The 16919-nt window shown below is 46.0% G+C and overlaps 1 long non-coding RNA gene across 1 annotated transcript; it reads right to left on the bottom strand.

Moving 5' to 3' along the window:
- Positions 1-14098: 14098 nt before the first annotated feature.
- LOC309384838 lies at positions 14099-16352 on the bottom strand. The gene is made up of 3 exons (XR_014174122.1): positions 16220-16352; positions 14343-14416; positions 14099-14239 (listed from the first exon to the last, which is right to left on the bottom strand). It is a non-coding gene; the product is annotated as an uncharacterized lncRNA (long non-coding RNA).
- Positions 16353-16919: the final 567 nt, after the last annotated feature.

Genomic DNA, 16919 nt, shown 5'->3' with positions numbered 1-16919 from the left:
GGGGGACAACAGACTCAAACTCAACCCCTCCAAGACTGAGTGGCTGTGGCTACCGGCACCTCGGTTCAGCCAGCTGACTCCAACGCTGGCCATAGGGGGCGAACAGTTGCCCCCTATGGAACGGGCGCGCAATTTGGGCGTCCTCCTAGATGCCCGGCTGTCAATGGACGACCATGTGGCAGCCGTGGCAAGGGGGGCGTTCCATCAGGTTCGCCTGGTGCGCCAATTGCGCCCCCTTCTGGACCGGGATGCCCTACGCACGGTCACTCATGCACTGGTGACGTCTCACCTGGACTACTGTAATGCTCTCTACATGGGGCTTCCCTTGGGACGCGCCCGAAGACTGCAGCTAGTCCACAACGCAGCCACGCGGGCAGTCATGGGGAGTACCAGGTACTCCCACGTAACACCACTCCTGCGCGAGCTGCACTGGCTGCCTGTGGTTTTTCGGGTGCGTTTCAAGGTTTTGACCACCATCTTTAAAGCGCTCCATGGCACGGGACCTAGCTACCTGCGGGATCGCATCGTCCCACACACATCCCTGCGGCCAATTCGCTCTCACAGGGAGGGGCTTCTCCTGGTGCCGTCCTCTAGGCAATGCCAACGGGCGACACCAAGGAATAGGGCCTTCTCTGTGATGGGCCCAACCCTCTGGAATGACCTCCCCCCCGACATTAGAACCACCACCGACTTCCGCTCCTTCCGACAGAAATTGAAGACACACCTGTTCCGACTGGCTGGCCTGGCATAATTATAACGTCTACCTCCTGGCAAACATATTTTTCACTGGTTTTTTAGGGGGATTGTTCTTTTAAATTTAATTTTATAGGATATTTGTTGGGTTTTAAATTTTTAAATTTCAAATTATTTACTTAGCAGTACAGTTCTGTAAATCTTTTTATCCTCCTCTTATTTATTTATCTACTTAATAATTTTAATTGTCTAATTTTATAACTATTTATGATGTATTTTTGATATGGACTGTACACCGCCCCGAGTCCCTTTCGGGAGAGGGGGCGGTCTATAAGCGCTAAGAATAAATAAATAAATAAATAAGTCCGATTCTTCTCTTTCTTTTAGTTCTATTGTCATTTTGTCCATTTCTGCACATTCAAGTATTTTCCTGATTGTAGTCTCATCTGAGGGTGTATTAATTTTTTTTCCAATTTTGTACGAAGGCAATCCTGGCTGCAGTGAGTATGTGTCTGATTATGTATTGAGATTGTTTGCCCATTTTTTTGATCCAGTAGTCCTAGTAAGAATGCTTCTGATTTGAGTTCTATTTTTCGCTCAGTAATTTCTTCTAACCACTTCCGAATTTTACACCAGTACTTCCTTGTGATGGGGCACGTCCACCACATATGAGAAAACGTTCCAGGCTTGTGATTTCATCTCCAACAATTAGGGGATAGATTTGGGTACATTTTGGCCAATCTCACTGTCTTGAAGGCACATAAACTCTTCCATCCTCCACTATCCTATCAGAGCTGAGGAAGCTTCTTTGATGAGTAGTCAAACGTCTTCAAAGAAAAATCAAGAAAGCCCAGTTGCCTCCTGAAAAAGCACCTTTGGAACACATTAAACTTTTTTCTTTTAGCTTCGTTTGATGTATATTACATTTACAACATTTACACTGCACAACCGTTCCAAATAATTTACTATATTAACCCTTCAAAAGAGGAATGTAGTTAATACTCGGGATATACAGAAACATTTTTTTAAAAAAAAACTACATTAAGATTAAAAGCACAGTCAAAATCATGTCAGACAAGGCTTCTCAAGTTTGTAATAGCCTAGTCCCCTCAAACTTCAAATAAGATTGACTTTTCTGATCATCTTGATATCACAAATTCAGGAATCCACCTTAACTAATACAGAGGCACCAAAGCGACATCAAACCCCTTGAGAAACATAGTAGTTCTGGAATATAACACCCCAAAAAATCCACAAAGAACTCCCTTTCAGCTGGATGTTATTTCTTCATGATAACAGACAAGAAAATATTCTGGTTGCCTTGCTAGGAACTGAAGACATAGAAAGAAACAATTCAGTTGAACTCGCTCCTTTATTTAAAAATATTGCTCAAATGGTACACTGTGGAATCAATAAACCATTTTCAAAGTAAAGAGGCATAAACTGCTCATCTGTTTCAGCAGGATTAATGTGATTTTGCACCCAGAGATCTACTAAGGTAAAAAGTCATATAAACATTTGGGAGAGATTTTCACTGCTTTTAAAACAAATATACTTTGTTATGTGTTTAAGGAAAGCGGGTATTTTCAGTAGTTACAGCTAAAATGCACAAAAGTTTTCCGCATCTTTGCTTGCACAGCTCTCCACAAAGCTTGGAGCCCGATCCCAGACTTGGTTCAGATGTTGCTTCTGCCTAGATAAACCCATATGACCAGGCAGAGATTTTGGTGTAATGAATGGGACATTTTAATAACAGATTCTCATGAGCCGGACATAACTAGGAGGTAATATCTCTGGAATTAAGACATATATCCTGGCAGCTCTTTCCATTTATTCAGCTTTTCCTGTGGTGATCTTCCAAATTAAGGAAGACTACCTCAATCTCTTTTCATAGGAACCTTGTACGCCTGCATCCTTAAAGCGGATCCTTTTCTTGAAAGTAAGACAGATCAACAGGTGATTTTCTATGTATTTCATACATACATTCATACTGTACTGTCTCTCCTGCATGAAACTTTTTCTGCAAATAAGAGTGCCTTGTACTGAAATTGTTACTACATTTCTTAAACTTATATAGTTTCTCCTTTCATGGAATGTAAGACTGCTACTCTACAAATTCTCTTCCAGACACACATTTCTGGGTTTCTCCTGTGTGGCTCCTTTCACAGCAGCTAAGAGAACTCTCACCTTAAGCACTGGGAGGCCTTAGGCCACTCACACTCTCAGCCCTATGACGATAATGGCAAACCACTTCCAAAAACATTGCCAAAAATCCTGCAAAAGAACTACCGTATTTTTTGGCGTATAAGACACACATTCCTCCCCCCACCCCCCAAAAAAGAGTGAGGAAATGTTGGTGCGTCTTATACACCAAATACAGCTATTATTGAACTTCCGAAGCCCCGCCCCCAGGCCATTTTTTCACAAAAATGGGGACGTTTTTGCCTTCTCCCACCCTCCAGAAGCACTCTGCAGGCCTCAGCAGGGCTATGGGGAGGGAAAAATGCCCCCATTTTGGCAAAAAAACAGGCATTTTTCCCTTCCTCAAGCTCTGTTGAAGCCTGCAGAGTGCTCCTGGGGGCCGGGGAGGACACAAACTTTTTTCCTAACTTAGTTCTTTGAAATCTTGGTGCGTCTTATACACCGGTGTGTCTTATAGTCCAAAAAATATGGTATCTCAAAGGAACAATTAACAATTTGAAGTACTTCTCACACTACTTTGCTTACATCATCCTATTTCCTTCGAATGGTGCCTTTTAAGAGAAATCAGTTAAAAAATCTTGACTGAAGTTCTCTGCATTCCATGTCTTTACTGTACAGTGCATGTTTGATATCACAATGAATGATTTCACAGGAATTAAGGGCACTTTAATTGCTAAAGGCATCTTCCCTATATGGGTCCTTTTATGGGAAATAAGTTGATTGTTCCACATTAAGTTCTTTCCACACATCATTAATGTATATGTTTTTCTTTCCTGTATGGATCCTTTTATGAGAAGTAAGAGAACTGTTCAAACTGAAGCTCTTTCCACACTCCGTACACTGATAGGGTTTCTCTCCTGTGTGGATCCTTATATGGGAAGTAAGGTTACAGCTTTTGCTGAAGCTCTTCCCACACTCTATGCATTTATATGGTTTCTCTCCCGTATGGATCCTTTTATGAGAAGTAAGGGAGCTGTTCAGGCTGAAACTTTTTCCACAATCCATGCACTGATAGGGTTTTTCCCCTGTATGTATCCTCTTATGGCAAATAAGTTGACTTTTCCACCTGAAGCTTTTCACGCACTCTGTACATTGATACAGTTTCTCAGTTATGTGGCTACTAATGTGATTAGTAAGGGAGCTGCTTGAAATAAAACTCTTCCCGCATTCCTTGCACATATAAGGTTTCAACCCTGAATGGATCCTTTTATGGCAAGTGAGGGAACTGCTGCTGCTGAAGCTACGTCCACACTCCGTGCATGTATAGGGTTTCTCTCCCGTGTGCATCCTGTTATGGGAAGTAAGGTGACTGCTCTGAATAAAGGTCTTTCCACACTCCATGCACTTGTAAGGTTTCTCTCCCGTATGGATCCTTTTATGAGAAGCAAGGGAATCGCTATAACTGAAGCTCTTTTCACACTCCGTGCACTTAAAGGGTTTCTCTCCTGTGTGGACCCTTTTATGGGAGGTCAGGTGATTCCTGTTGCTAAAGCTCTTTCCACAATCCAGACATTTATGGGGTTTTTCTCCTGTGTGGATCCTCTTATGGGAATGAAGAATACTGCTTTTGCTGAAGCTCTTCCCACATTCCAAGCATTGGTAAGGTTTCTCTCCCGTATGGATCCTTTTATGAGAAGTAAGAGAACTACTCATGCTGAAGCTCTTTCCGCAGTCCATGCACGTATAGGGTTTTTCTCCCGTGTGCATCCTCTTATGGGAAGTAAGATGACCTTTTAACCTAAAGCTCTTCCCGCATAATATGCATTGATAGGGCTTCTCTCCCGTATGTATCTTTTTGTGAGACGTTAGAGAACTGTTCATACTGAAGCTTTTTCCACAGTCCTTGCACTCATACGGTTTTTCCCCTGTATGCATCCTTTCATGGGAAGTAAGGTGACTTTTCCACCTGAAGGTTTTCCCACACTCAGTACAGTGATATAGTTTCTCTTTGGTATGAGTACCCAAGTGGTTAGTAAGGGAGCTGCTCAAAATAAAACTTTTCCCACATTCGTGGCATATATAAAGTTTCAATCCTAAATGGGCCCTTTTATGAGAAACAAGGCACCTGTTCAAACTGAAGCTCTTTCCACACACTGTGCATTGAAACGGTTTCTCCCCCGTATGGATCCTTTTATGAGAAGTAAGGGAACTGTTCACGCTGAAGCTTTTTCCACAGTCTGTGCATTTATAGGGTTTTTCCCGTGAATGGATCTTTACATGGGTAGTTAGATTACCTCTCCACCTAAAACTCTTTCCGCAGTCCACACATTTATAGGGCTTCTCCCTTGCATGGATCATTTTATGGGGAATAATGTTACTGTTATTGCTGAAACTTTTTCCAGTTTTGCGCTGGTTATTGAAGTTGGGTTTTGCTTGAAGTATTTCATCGCTTCCTTGACATTTTTCCACTCTGCTTTCTTTACAATCCTGTTGGGTCAGGAAGTTATCCATTTCTGTGCATTCAAGAATGGATTTTTCTCTCCAATTGTAAGATTGGTTTTCCTTATATCTTCCTTTTCCACACTTATCTGCAGATGTGTCTCCTTGTATTTCAATTTTGATTATTTGTGATGGCACCACACCTGGCTCTTGGTAATTTTCAGTATCCGGTTCATCAACTGCTTGAGGGGGAAAAAAAAGAAATCAGAAAAGTCTTCCACATACCACTGGTTTTCCCCATGAAAGTCTCTAGCCGAAGGGTGTCAAACTGATGGCCTGCAGGCTGGCTACGTCACATGCAGGCCACACCCACCCCACCTCTGTGCAGGGGAAAAACGTCCCGAAATATCGCATGACGGCAACGTGCTGTGCCAAGTTTGATGCCCGCGATCTAGTCTGTAATCTATTTTTTGGCAATTGCAGGGGAGCAGCAGGGTAAAGGACAGCATGAATATTATTTATTAATTTAAAAAGTTGTCACGAGTCCTTATCTCATGTAATTCTGGATGGTTTACAACAATTTAAAACAACATGATAACAACAACCTATACAATGCTCTGCAGCTCAGATCTTAACATCATGATGTAGTACACACACACCTTTGTCAGATATGATGTACCTACCATATTTTTCGGAGTATAAGATGCACCGGAGCATAGGACACACCAAGATTTTGAAGAGGCAAATTAAAAACAAAAGTTTTTGCACTCTGCAGAACTCCCAAAAAACAGCCCATTTTTTTTGCGAAAACGGGCCCGTTTTTTGGTCAAAAAAGGGCATGCATAGCCTTTAGGAGGCTTGTAGAGTGCTCCTGGGGGCTGGGGGGGGGCAAAAAGGAGCAAAACACAGCCTGTTTTTCACTCATGTTTGCCCTCCCCAGCCCCCTGGAGCACTCCGAAAGCCTCCTAAAGGCTATGAACTGCCAGTTTTGCAAAGGGTTTCGGGAGGCTAAAAATTCTGTATTCAGTGTATAAGACGCACCTAGATTTTCATCCTCTTTTTGGGGGGGAAAAGGTGTGTCTCATACTCTGAAAAATATGGTAGGTTGCATCCAATGCCACAATATACATATCAGCGTTCCAAGTAACGCCCCCAATGAATTCAGAACTCCCAAGGCAGGCATTTTCCTCAAAGCTTGAATTTATTAGAAATGTCATTCATATTGGCACATCTGGGAAAACCTGAATCTGAAACCAAATAGATCAAAATAGAATGGAATAATACATAAGAATGTGTAGATATTGAAACGTGATATTAAGGAAGGTTAATTATTGCTAAATATTGAGATATATAATTATTGATAATATTGATATTGCTGATAAAGTAGAAGTAAAGTAGAACTTATATGCAATTGTGGACAAGGATAAATAGAGGGATAAGAATGGCAACTTCAGGAAAGTTAGTTAAAAATACCACACCCAATATGATCTCGGCAACACCCCCCTCCTCAAATCAAAGATCAATTGAGAGCGCATTGGGGCTGGAGAAAGTCAAATTTCCTTTCCCTGCATTCACATGGGTGTCACATGGTACAATCAGGTCACTGTCACCCAACTGTAGCTGACTCCCAGTCACACCTCCCCAGGTGCAGGCTGAATGTCTGTGACTCCCAAGGGGAAAATGTTATGGCTATACACCCCATACTGTCTCCACACACCCCTCCTGTTCCAACAGCTTTCCCATCCATCGCTGGGGCAGCCCTGAAGAGTCAAAGTTAAAGATGGCTCCGGTGCTGACAATACACCTCATTTCAATATCATTGTAAGAGGAAATGTGGTGCTGATTAGGGCATGTGAAATAAGCAAAAACATCGTCTTCTTGATTATTATTATTATTAAGCACCTCACGGGGCCCAAAGAACACCCCACGACTGCACATCAACCCTTTCTAGAGTGACTGGTCATCAGACTAACCTCTTTCTTCTAGCTGTGGTACTTAGACAGCAGTGGAGGAATTAATATAAGAAAAAAAGAGAAGCCATTTTAACATTATTCCCTAATATATAAATATGCCATCTAGTGACTCTTACAATACAATACAATACAATAGCAGAATTGGAAGGGACCTTGGAGGTCTTCCAGTCCAACATCCTGCCTAGGCAGGAAACCCTATACCATTTCAGACAAATAGCTATCCAACATCATCTTAAAGACTTCCAGTGTTGGGGCATTCACAACTTCTGGAGGCAAGCTGTTCCACTGATTAATTGTTCTGTCAGGAAGTTTCTCCTCAGTTTTAAGTTGCTTCTCTCCTTGATTAGTTTCCACCCATTGTTTCTTGTTCTACCCTCAGATGCCTTGGAGAATAGTTTGACTCCCTCTTCTTTGTGGCAACCCCTGAGATATTGGAACACTGCTATCATGTCTCCCCTAGTCCTTCTTTCTCTTAAGCTAAACATACCCAGTTCCTGCAACCGTTCTTCATATGTTTTAGTCTCCAGTCCGCTAATCATCAATGTGACAATGTTCTTCTAGAGGAATCCTTACCTAAAGAGGCCACCATCCTGGACGTTTCCAACATGACTTCTTGATACAGGGCTTTCTGGCTGGGATCAAGCAGCAGCCACTCTTCACTGTTGAAATGGATGGCCACATCCCCAAAGGACACAGGAACCTAGATGAGGAAGGAACAGAATCAGAACCAACATTAGTTATGTTTCTGGATCAGAGGTGGGTTGCAAATCCCGGCGCTACCAGTAAACTCGTGCTCACGTCCGGGCGGGTGGGTGAAGCCTTCTGCTGCCGGCACCACCGGTTCGTCCGATCTGGACCGAACCGGAAGCAATCCAACTCTGTTCTGGATGATCTCTGGCAAGAGCGGGATGGGGATAGTGCCTCCAACATAGCTAATCTTGACCTCTTGGCAACCATCAACCATGGTATCTTTTTTGAGGTGACTTCAGGAACTGGGAATGAGTGGCACAGTTTTGTGCCGATTTACCGTCTTCCTCTGGGACAGGGGATCAATAGAGAGGTCCAGCCTGTGATCCTGCTTTGTAAGGTGCTGCAGGGCTCAATGCTCCCTTTGTTCTTCTTCTTTTTGCATCTCTTTGAAGCTGCTGGGTGAGATCACCTGTAGCGATGGGATGAGGTATCATCAGTATGCAGATGATACCCAAATGTACATCTCTGTCCTTGGTGAAGTAAGTGATGCTGTAAATGTGTTCTCATGATGCTTGGAGGCTGTGGGAGTCTGGATGGGGGACAACAGGCTACAACTGAACCTGTTGAGTGATTGTGGATGGGAGGGTTGGCTTGGATCGGCTTGCACTGCCAAGAAGGACCTAGTGTGTAATCTGGGGGTCCTCCCGACTCATGCAGGTGGCATTGAGGGCATGTGCTCAACTTCCGATGTGCACCAGGTTACGCCCCTTCCTGGATCAAGAGGCCCTCCTTTCAGTCACTCGTGCCCTGATCATTTACTACTACTGTAGTATCAGAGGTGGGCTCCTACCGGTTCGGACCGGTTCAGCTGAGTAGGTAGTAACTTGGCCATGCATGTGTCTGAACTGGTTCTATCGGCTGCGCCATAAACGCTGCCGTCTTGTTTTCTGCTTCTGTCCATGCGCACGTAGCGTGCCCGAATCGCAACCCTGAGCGAACCAGCAGTAAAAGAATCCGGAACCCACCCCCGTGTAGCATGGTTTACTTGGGAGAGTATTCAGAAGCTTCAAGTGGTACAGAATGCATCGGCACGAGCAGTTCTGAATGTCTCTACGGTTACACATGTAACACCTTTGCTGCACAAGCTGAAATGAGGGTCACTTTGCTTCTGGGTCCAGTGTTGGTGTCGGCTGTTCGTTAAAGCCCTTCACAGCACTAGGTTATGTGAGGAACTGTTCTTAATTAAAGCGACCCATACCACCTAATCAGGCAAGGAGGACACGTTGCAGATCTCATCGGTAAAGAATTTTGACCGATAAGATCTAGGGGAGAGGTCTCCACCTTTTGGAACATATTACCTACCAAGGGAAGTGACTCTTCTGACCTTCTGACCAAGGTGAAGTGACTCTTCTGTCCTTCTTGAGGAGTGTTGAGACATGACTCTGACACTCAGCATGGGAGTGGGGGCTGATAGTGATACATAACCGCGGGAATGACTGGTGGCTCGAGGGTGCTCCCTCCGCCTTGTTAATCTTTTAGCTTTATTAATTTGTAAACTTTTAACCTTTAAGATTTTAACTGTCAACCCTGCTTTAACTGTTTTAATGGTGTTTTTAAATCATATTTTTATACTATTTTATGAACTGCCCGGAGTCACTTAGCTGAGATGGGCAGTGAAGAAATTGGATGAAAAAAAAAAGGGTCAGAGGTGGGTTGCTCCTGGTCCGGCCCGGTTCGGCACAAACCGGTAGTGAAATTCAGACCTGGGTCGCAGAACCGGCAGCGACCCAAGCCTGCCACGCCCCCGAACTGGTTCCCTTGCTGCTGCTGGGCCGTCGCCATTTTGGTTTTTAGTGACTGCGCGTGCAGAGTTCCTTGTAAATTGTTCTGCGCATGCGCGAAGAACAATTCACATTGAACAGTGCACGCAAGCACATGTGGTGTGCAGGTTGCGAATCGGTAGTAAAACTGACAGCAACTCGACCTTGGGGAGGGTACACAAAACACTGTCTCCATCTCGGCCAGAGGTGGGGAATTATGCTCCCTTTATGACTTGTGGACTTCAGCTCCCAGAATTCCTGAGCCAGCCATGCTGACTCAAGAATTCTGGGAGTTGAAGTCCACAAGTCATAAAAGGGCCATGGTTTCCCACGCCTGATCTAGGTGCTGAAGAGCAGCAGGTTCTCCCTGAAACCTCCATCAAAATGGTTATATGTGTAGTAATTGTATTCCTAATTTCATGTTATTATGGTAAATTAGTCAGGTGCTCACAGCTGATCTTCTCAGGTAAGCAGGTTCAGTCCTGATTAATCACAGGATGAGGGACCATTAGCTAACACCCCCTTATGTCTTTCCTAGGCAAAACAATTGAAAAACCCATGAAGAGCCAACATAAAACTACTTCTGCAATGCATCGCAAAACAGCCCTGGATGCAGTTCTTTACAAGCCAGGTTAGAGCCAGGGATGTCTTTGTTTCTTTATCCATTTTGGTGAACCTCCTTAAATCCCACAAAAGAAAGCTATTAACTTCTTGAAAAGAAGGAATGACTCCCAGTGTCAATCTTTTATTCCACCAAATTTTTGCAGATTACATTCGCAACCTCTTTACCGGGCCTTCCCCAAATGAAGGATATCCCAGAGGTTCCTATTGTTTTGCCTGATTTAAAATGTGAACTACATGGACACGTGGCTGAGCCAGTGGTGAAATTCAATTTTTTTTTTTTACTACCAGTTCTGTGGGCGTGGCTCGGTAGGCATGGCAGGGGAAGGATATTGCAAAATCTCCATTCCCTCCCCACTTCAGAGGAAGGTTACTGCAAAATCCCCATTTCTTCTCGTTCAGCTGGGACTCAGGAGGCAAAGAATAGATGGGGGCGGGGCCAGCCAAAGGTGGTATTTGCCAGTTCTCCGAACTACTCAAAATTGCCGCTACAGGTTCTCCAGAACCTGCTGAATTTCACCCCTGGGTTGAGCCCAGCAGTATATAACTACAAAACAACGCAATCCATTTCCAAAGCAGCCTTGAGAGGTGGGTCGAACTGACTGACCATTAATTTGAATCCTAATTTCCCCATCCCACAATGCTGTTGGAACAGGGTTGAAATTGAGCAGGTTCTGACAGGTCCTGGAGAACTGGTAGCTGAAATTTTGAGTAGTTCGGAGAACTGGCAAATACCACCTCTGGCTGGCCCCCGAGTGGGGTGGGAATGGAGGTTTTGGAATATCCTTCCCCCAGGAGTGGGGATTTTGCAGTATCCTTCCCCTGGAATGGAGTAGGAATGGAGATTTTGGAATATCCTTCCCCCAGGAGTGGGGATTTTGCAGTATCCTTCCCCTGGAATGGAGTAGGAATGGAGATTTTGGAATATCCTTCCCCCAGGAGTGGGGATTTTGCAGTATCCTTCCCCTGGAATGGAGTAGGAATGGAGATTTTGGAATATCCTTCCCCCAGGAGTGGGGATTTTGCAGTATCCTTCCCCTGGAATGGAGTAGGAATGGAGATTTTGGAATATCCTTCCCCCAGGAGTGGGGATTTTGCAGTATCCTTCCCCTGGAATGGAGTAGGAATGGAGATTTTGGAATATCCTTCCCCCAGGAGTGGGGATTTTGCAGTATCCTTCCCCTGGAATGGAGTAGGAATGGAGATTTTGGAATATCCTTCCCCCAGGAGTGGGGATTTTGCAGTATCCTTCCCCTGGAATGGAGTAGGAATGGAGATTTTGGAATATCCTTCCCCCAGGAGTGGGGATTTTGCAGTATCCTTCCCCTGGAATGGAGTAGGAATGGAGATTTTGGAATATCCTTCCCCCAGGAGTGGGGATTTTGCAGTATCCTTCCCCTGGAATGGAGTAGGAATGGAGATTTTGGAATATCCTTCCCCCAGGAGTGGGGATTTTGCAGTATCCTTCCCCTGGAATGGAGTAGGAATGGAGATTTTGGAATATCCTTCCCCCAGGAGTGGGGATTTTGCAGTATCCTTCCCCTGGAATGGAGTAGGAATGGAGATTTTGGAATATCCTTCCCCCAGGAGTGGGGATTTTGCAGTATCCTTCCCCTGGAATGGAGTAGGAATGGAGATTTTGGAATATCCTTCCCCCAGGAGTGGGGATTTTGCAGTATCCTTCCCCTGGAATGGAGTAGGAATGGAGATTTTGGAATATCCTTCCCCCAGGAGTGGGGATTTTGCAGTATCCTTCCCCTGGAATGGAGTAGGAATGGAGATTTTGGAATATCCTTCCCCCAGGAGTGGGGATTTTGCAGTATCCTTCCCCTGGAATGGAGTAGGAATGGAGATTTTGGAATATCCTTCCCCCAGGAGTGGGGATTTTGCAGTATCCTTCCCCTGGAATGGAGTAGGAATGGAGATTTTGGAATATCCTTCCCCCAGGAGTGGGGATTTTGCAGTATCCTTCCCCTGGAATGGAGTAGGAATGGAGATTTTGGAATATCCTTCCCCCAGGAGTGGGGATTTTGCAGTATCCTTCCCCTGGAATGGAGTAGGAATGGAGATTTTGGAATATCCTTCCCCCAGGAGTGGGGATTTTGCAGTATCCTTCCCCTGGAATGGAGTAGGAATGGAGATTTTGGAATATCCTTCCCCCAGGAGTGGGGATTTTGCAGTATCCTTCCCCTGGAATGGAGTAGGAATGGAGATTTTGGAATATCCTTCCCCCAGGAGTGGGGATTTTGCAGTATCCTTCCCCTGGAATGGAGTAGGAATGGAGATTTTGGAATATCCTTCCCCCAGGAGTGGGGATTTTGCAGTATCCTTCCCCTGGAATGGAGTAGGAATGGAGATTTTGGAATATCCTTCCCCCAGGAGTGGGGATTTTGCAGTATCCTTCCCCTGGAATGGAGTAGGAATGGAGATTTTGGAATATCCTTCCCCCAGGAGTGGGGATTTTGCAGTATCCTTCCCCTGGAATGGAGTAGGAATGGAGATTTTGGAATATCCTTCCCCCAGGAGTGGGGATTTTGCAGTATCCTTCCCCTGGAATGGAGTAGGAATGGAGATTTTGGAATATCCTTCCCCCAGGAGTGGGGATTTTGCAGTATCCTTCCCCTGGAATGGAGTAGGAATGGAGATTTTGGAATATCCTTCCCCCAGGAGTGGGGATTTTGCAGTATCCTTCCCCTGGAATGGAGTAGGAATGGAGATTTTGGAATATCCTTCCCCCAGGAGTGGGGATTTTGCAGTATCCTTCCCCTGGAATGGAGTAGGAATGGAGATTTTGGAATATCCTTCCCCCAGGAGTGGGGATTTTGCAGTATCCTTCCCCTGGAATGGAGTAGGAATGGAGATTTTGGAATATCCTTCCCCCAGGAGTGGGGATTTTGCAGTATCCTTCCCCTGGAATGGAGTAGGAATGGAGATTTTGGAATATCCTTCCCCCAGGAGTGGGGATTTTGCAGTATCCTTCCCCTGGAATGGAGTAGGAATGGAGATTTTGGAATATCCTTCCCCCAGGAGTGGGGATTTTGCAGTATCCTTCCCCTGGAATGGAGTAGGAATGGAGATTTTGGAATATCCTTCCCCCAGGAGTGGGGATTTTGCAGTATCCTTCCCCTGGAATGGAGTAGGAATGGAGATTTTGGAATATCCTTCCCCCAGGAGTGGGGATTTTGCAGTATCCTTCCCCTGGAATGGAGTAGGAATGGAGATTTTGGAATATCCTTCCCCCAGGAGTGGGGATTTTGCAGTACCCTTCCCCTGGAATGGAGTAGGAATGGAGATTTTGGAATATCCTTCCCCCAGGAGTGGGGATTTTGCAGTATCCTTCCCCTGGAATGGAGTAGGAATGGAGATTTTGGAATATCCTTCCCCCAGGAGTGGGGATTTTGCAGTACCCTTCCCCTGCCATGCCCACCAAGCCATGCCCACAGAACTGGTAGTAAAAAAAAATGAATTTCACCATTTCTCCGGAATAGCAGTATACCAATAATCATCAGAATAGAACTGGAAGGGACCTTGGGGGTCTTCTAATCCAACCAAAAGACCCTACACCATTTGAGACAGGTGACTCTCCAGTCTTTTCTTAAAAGCCTCCAGTGATGAAGCACCCACAACTTCTGAAGATCCACTGTTCCACTGGTTAATTGTCCTGACCGTTAGAAAATTTCTCCTTAGTTTCAGGTTGCTTCTCTCCTTGATTAATTTCCATCTGTTGCTTCTTGTTCTACCCTCAGGTGCCTTGGAGAATAGTTTGACTCCCTCTTCTTTCTGGCAGCCCCTCAAACACTGGAATACTTCCATCATGTCCCCCATATTCCTTCTTTTCTCTAGACTGGCCATAACTAATTCCTGCATATATATGAAAATTAGTATTATACGCTGAGACCTCATATGATCCCAAAGCAGTCTCCAACTGCTCCCGAATATTACCTCCAGTTCTTTTCTTTCCTACCTGCCCTGGAGATCCATCAGCTCCACCAGTACAAGGAGAGGAACCGATGAACAACGGTGACTCCATTTTGTTCCCTGGGAAGGAGATGGAAGCAAGAAAGAGATTAATTCCACATTTTGTAGTCCAAAGGCATGACTTCTTCCTGTCTTGTGGATGTCACCCCCATTTCTCTATCCCAGGGGTGTCAAACTCACGGCCCACGGGTCAGATGCATCATGCGCTGGCCACGCCTACCCCTAGTTTAGCGGAGGAGGAAAAAGTCATGTGATGACGACACGACACCGCGAGTTTGACACCCCTGCTCTATTCTAACCTCAGCCTTCCATGGCCTTTCATGGGCTCCAAGAATGAAAGAAGAGAAGGGACATGCCAGAAAGGAGAGGTGGTATTGAAGATGATCCAGCAGGTGTGAGAACTTACTCAAAACCACCTGTCTCTGAGAATAGAGAGGAGAATCTCAGGATAGATAAGCCAGAATGAAACCCAGGAAATCCCTACAAGGATCAGTTTTCTGCAAACGGGGATCAAAGAGAGGTAGTATGTGGAGTGAAAGGAACCGATTTCCTTTGTGGGACTTTAGAATAACAGAGCTGAAAGGAGCCTTGGAGGGCTTCTAGTCCCCGTTCCTGTACGAGGGAGAGACCCTATACCAGGGATGGCGAACATTTTTTGGCTTGTGTGTCAAAAGCGGGAGGAGTGCAGGGAGGTCGTGCGTGGGCGAGCTAAACCCATAATGCAATGCGCACAACCCCAGCATGCATGCGCGCATGACCAGTGCTCCCCCACATTTTTGGCACGCTTTTTTTGCCCTCCCCAGGCTCCAGTGGCTTTATAGGAGCTTGGGGAGGGTGAAAACAGCCTCCCCCGCCCCCCCAGAAGCCCTCTAGAGGCTTCATGAGTTTCCCCAAAGCCTCCAGAGTGCAGAAAACCGGCCTTACGGGCAAACCGAAGTTCAGGAACAGACTTCTGGTTTGTTCGTAGGGCCGGTTTTAGTCCTCCGGAGCCTTCAGGGACCTCCAGGAGGCTTCCCTGAAGGCTCCAGAGGATGAAAAACGGCCTGACCTCCGGTTTGCTCGTAGGGCCGGTTTTAGTCCTCCGAAGCCTTCAAGGAAGCCTCCTGAAGGTTCCTGAAGGCTCCAGCGGACTAAAGCCGGCCCTATGAGCAAACCGGAAGTCACTTCCGGTTTGCTCGTGGGGTTGTTGTTTGCCCTCCAGAGCCTTCAGGGAAGCCTCCGGAAGGTCCCTGAAGGCTAAAACCGGCTCTACGAGCAAACCAGAAGTCCGTTCTCAAACTTCCAGTTTGCCTATAGGGCTGGTTTTTTGCTCTCCGGAGGCTTCAGGGAAGCTCCTGAAGCCTCCGGAGGGCCTCTGGGGGGGCAAGGAGAGGCAGTTTTCACCCTCCCCAGGCTCCTATAAAGCCTCTGGAGCCTGGGGAGGATAGAAAATGGCCTCAAAAAAAGACCAAAGTTAGATGGCGCATGCGTGCTGGCCAGCTGACAGGGCAACGCCTCACGTGCCCTGACAAATGGCACCGCATAGGTTTCGACATCCCGGCCCTATACCCTTTCAGATGAATGGCTGTCCAATCTTTTCTTGAAAACCTCCACTGATGTTCGCCACCACGGTTCTAGAATGTCCAATGACTACACACGAGAAGACAAGAGAAAATGGAGAACCAACAGAATCTCCGTGGAAAACTTCCAATTATCTAGAACAGGGGTGTCCAAACTTGGCAACTTTAAGACTTGTGGACTTCAACTCCCAGAATTCCCCCAGCCAGCAGAGCTCTGCTGGCTGGGGAATTCTGGGAGTTGAAGTCCACAAGTCTTAAAGTTGCCAAGTTTGGACACCCCTGATCTAGAAGGATCTTTCCTTACCTATTGAGTTGTCCTGGCATTGACCTTCCTCCTTGGAAATCCTTCTGAGACACAGACTGTAAGAGGGATTTGCAGGATCCCCCTTTTCTTCAGGACAGTTGATGCCAATCTCCAGGAAAGACCTGGGAACCTGAAGCATAGACAAAGGAGCAAAGTTAAGAGCTGGGGTTTCATTTTCTGCCCCACAATGTCGCTAGACCTTTTGTGTCGTCCATAATTTGAAACGGAAGAGGACGATGGAAGAGTTCCTCCAAAGATGTTGTTTGGGAGAACGCAAGAGCAATGTGCACTTATAAGTTTCTCCAACTGTCTCGTCGCATTATTAATCCCCAAAATTCTTAGGTAGGCACTTAAGATTTCAATTACATTAAGATCGCTCCATATTTCCCAAGAGGAGCGTCTCCCACCTGATACTCTTCCTGCTCCTCCTCCTCCTCCGCTTGGCTCAGCAGGAAGCCTTCAGCTAGGGCCACCGCCTGGCAAGTGGTCTCCGCTCGGCACTCCCGCACCCAGCGCTGCATCTCCCTCGGCAGGACGGCCAGAAACTGCTCCAAAATCACCCGGTCCAATATCTGAGCCTTGGTGTGCTTCTCTGGCTGCAACCATCCCCAGCAAAGGTGGTGAAGGCGGCTGCAAAGCTCTCGTGGTCCTTCGGCCTCCTGAAAGGGGCTGTTCCTGAAGCGCCAGTGCTGGATCTCAG

This window comes from Natrix helvetica, assembly GCF_964273705.1.
Source record: "Natrix helvetica genome assembly, chromosome: 1".
Taxonomy (NCBI): domain Eukaryota; kingdom Metazoa; phylum Chordata; class Lepidosauria; order Squamata; family Natricidae; genus Natrix; species Natrix helvetica.
Note: the sequence above shows the minus strand (reverse complement) of the source record. Positions and strands in the feature narration are given on the sequence as shown.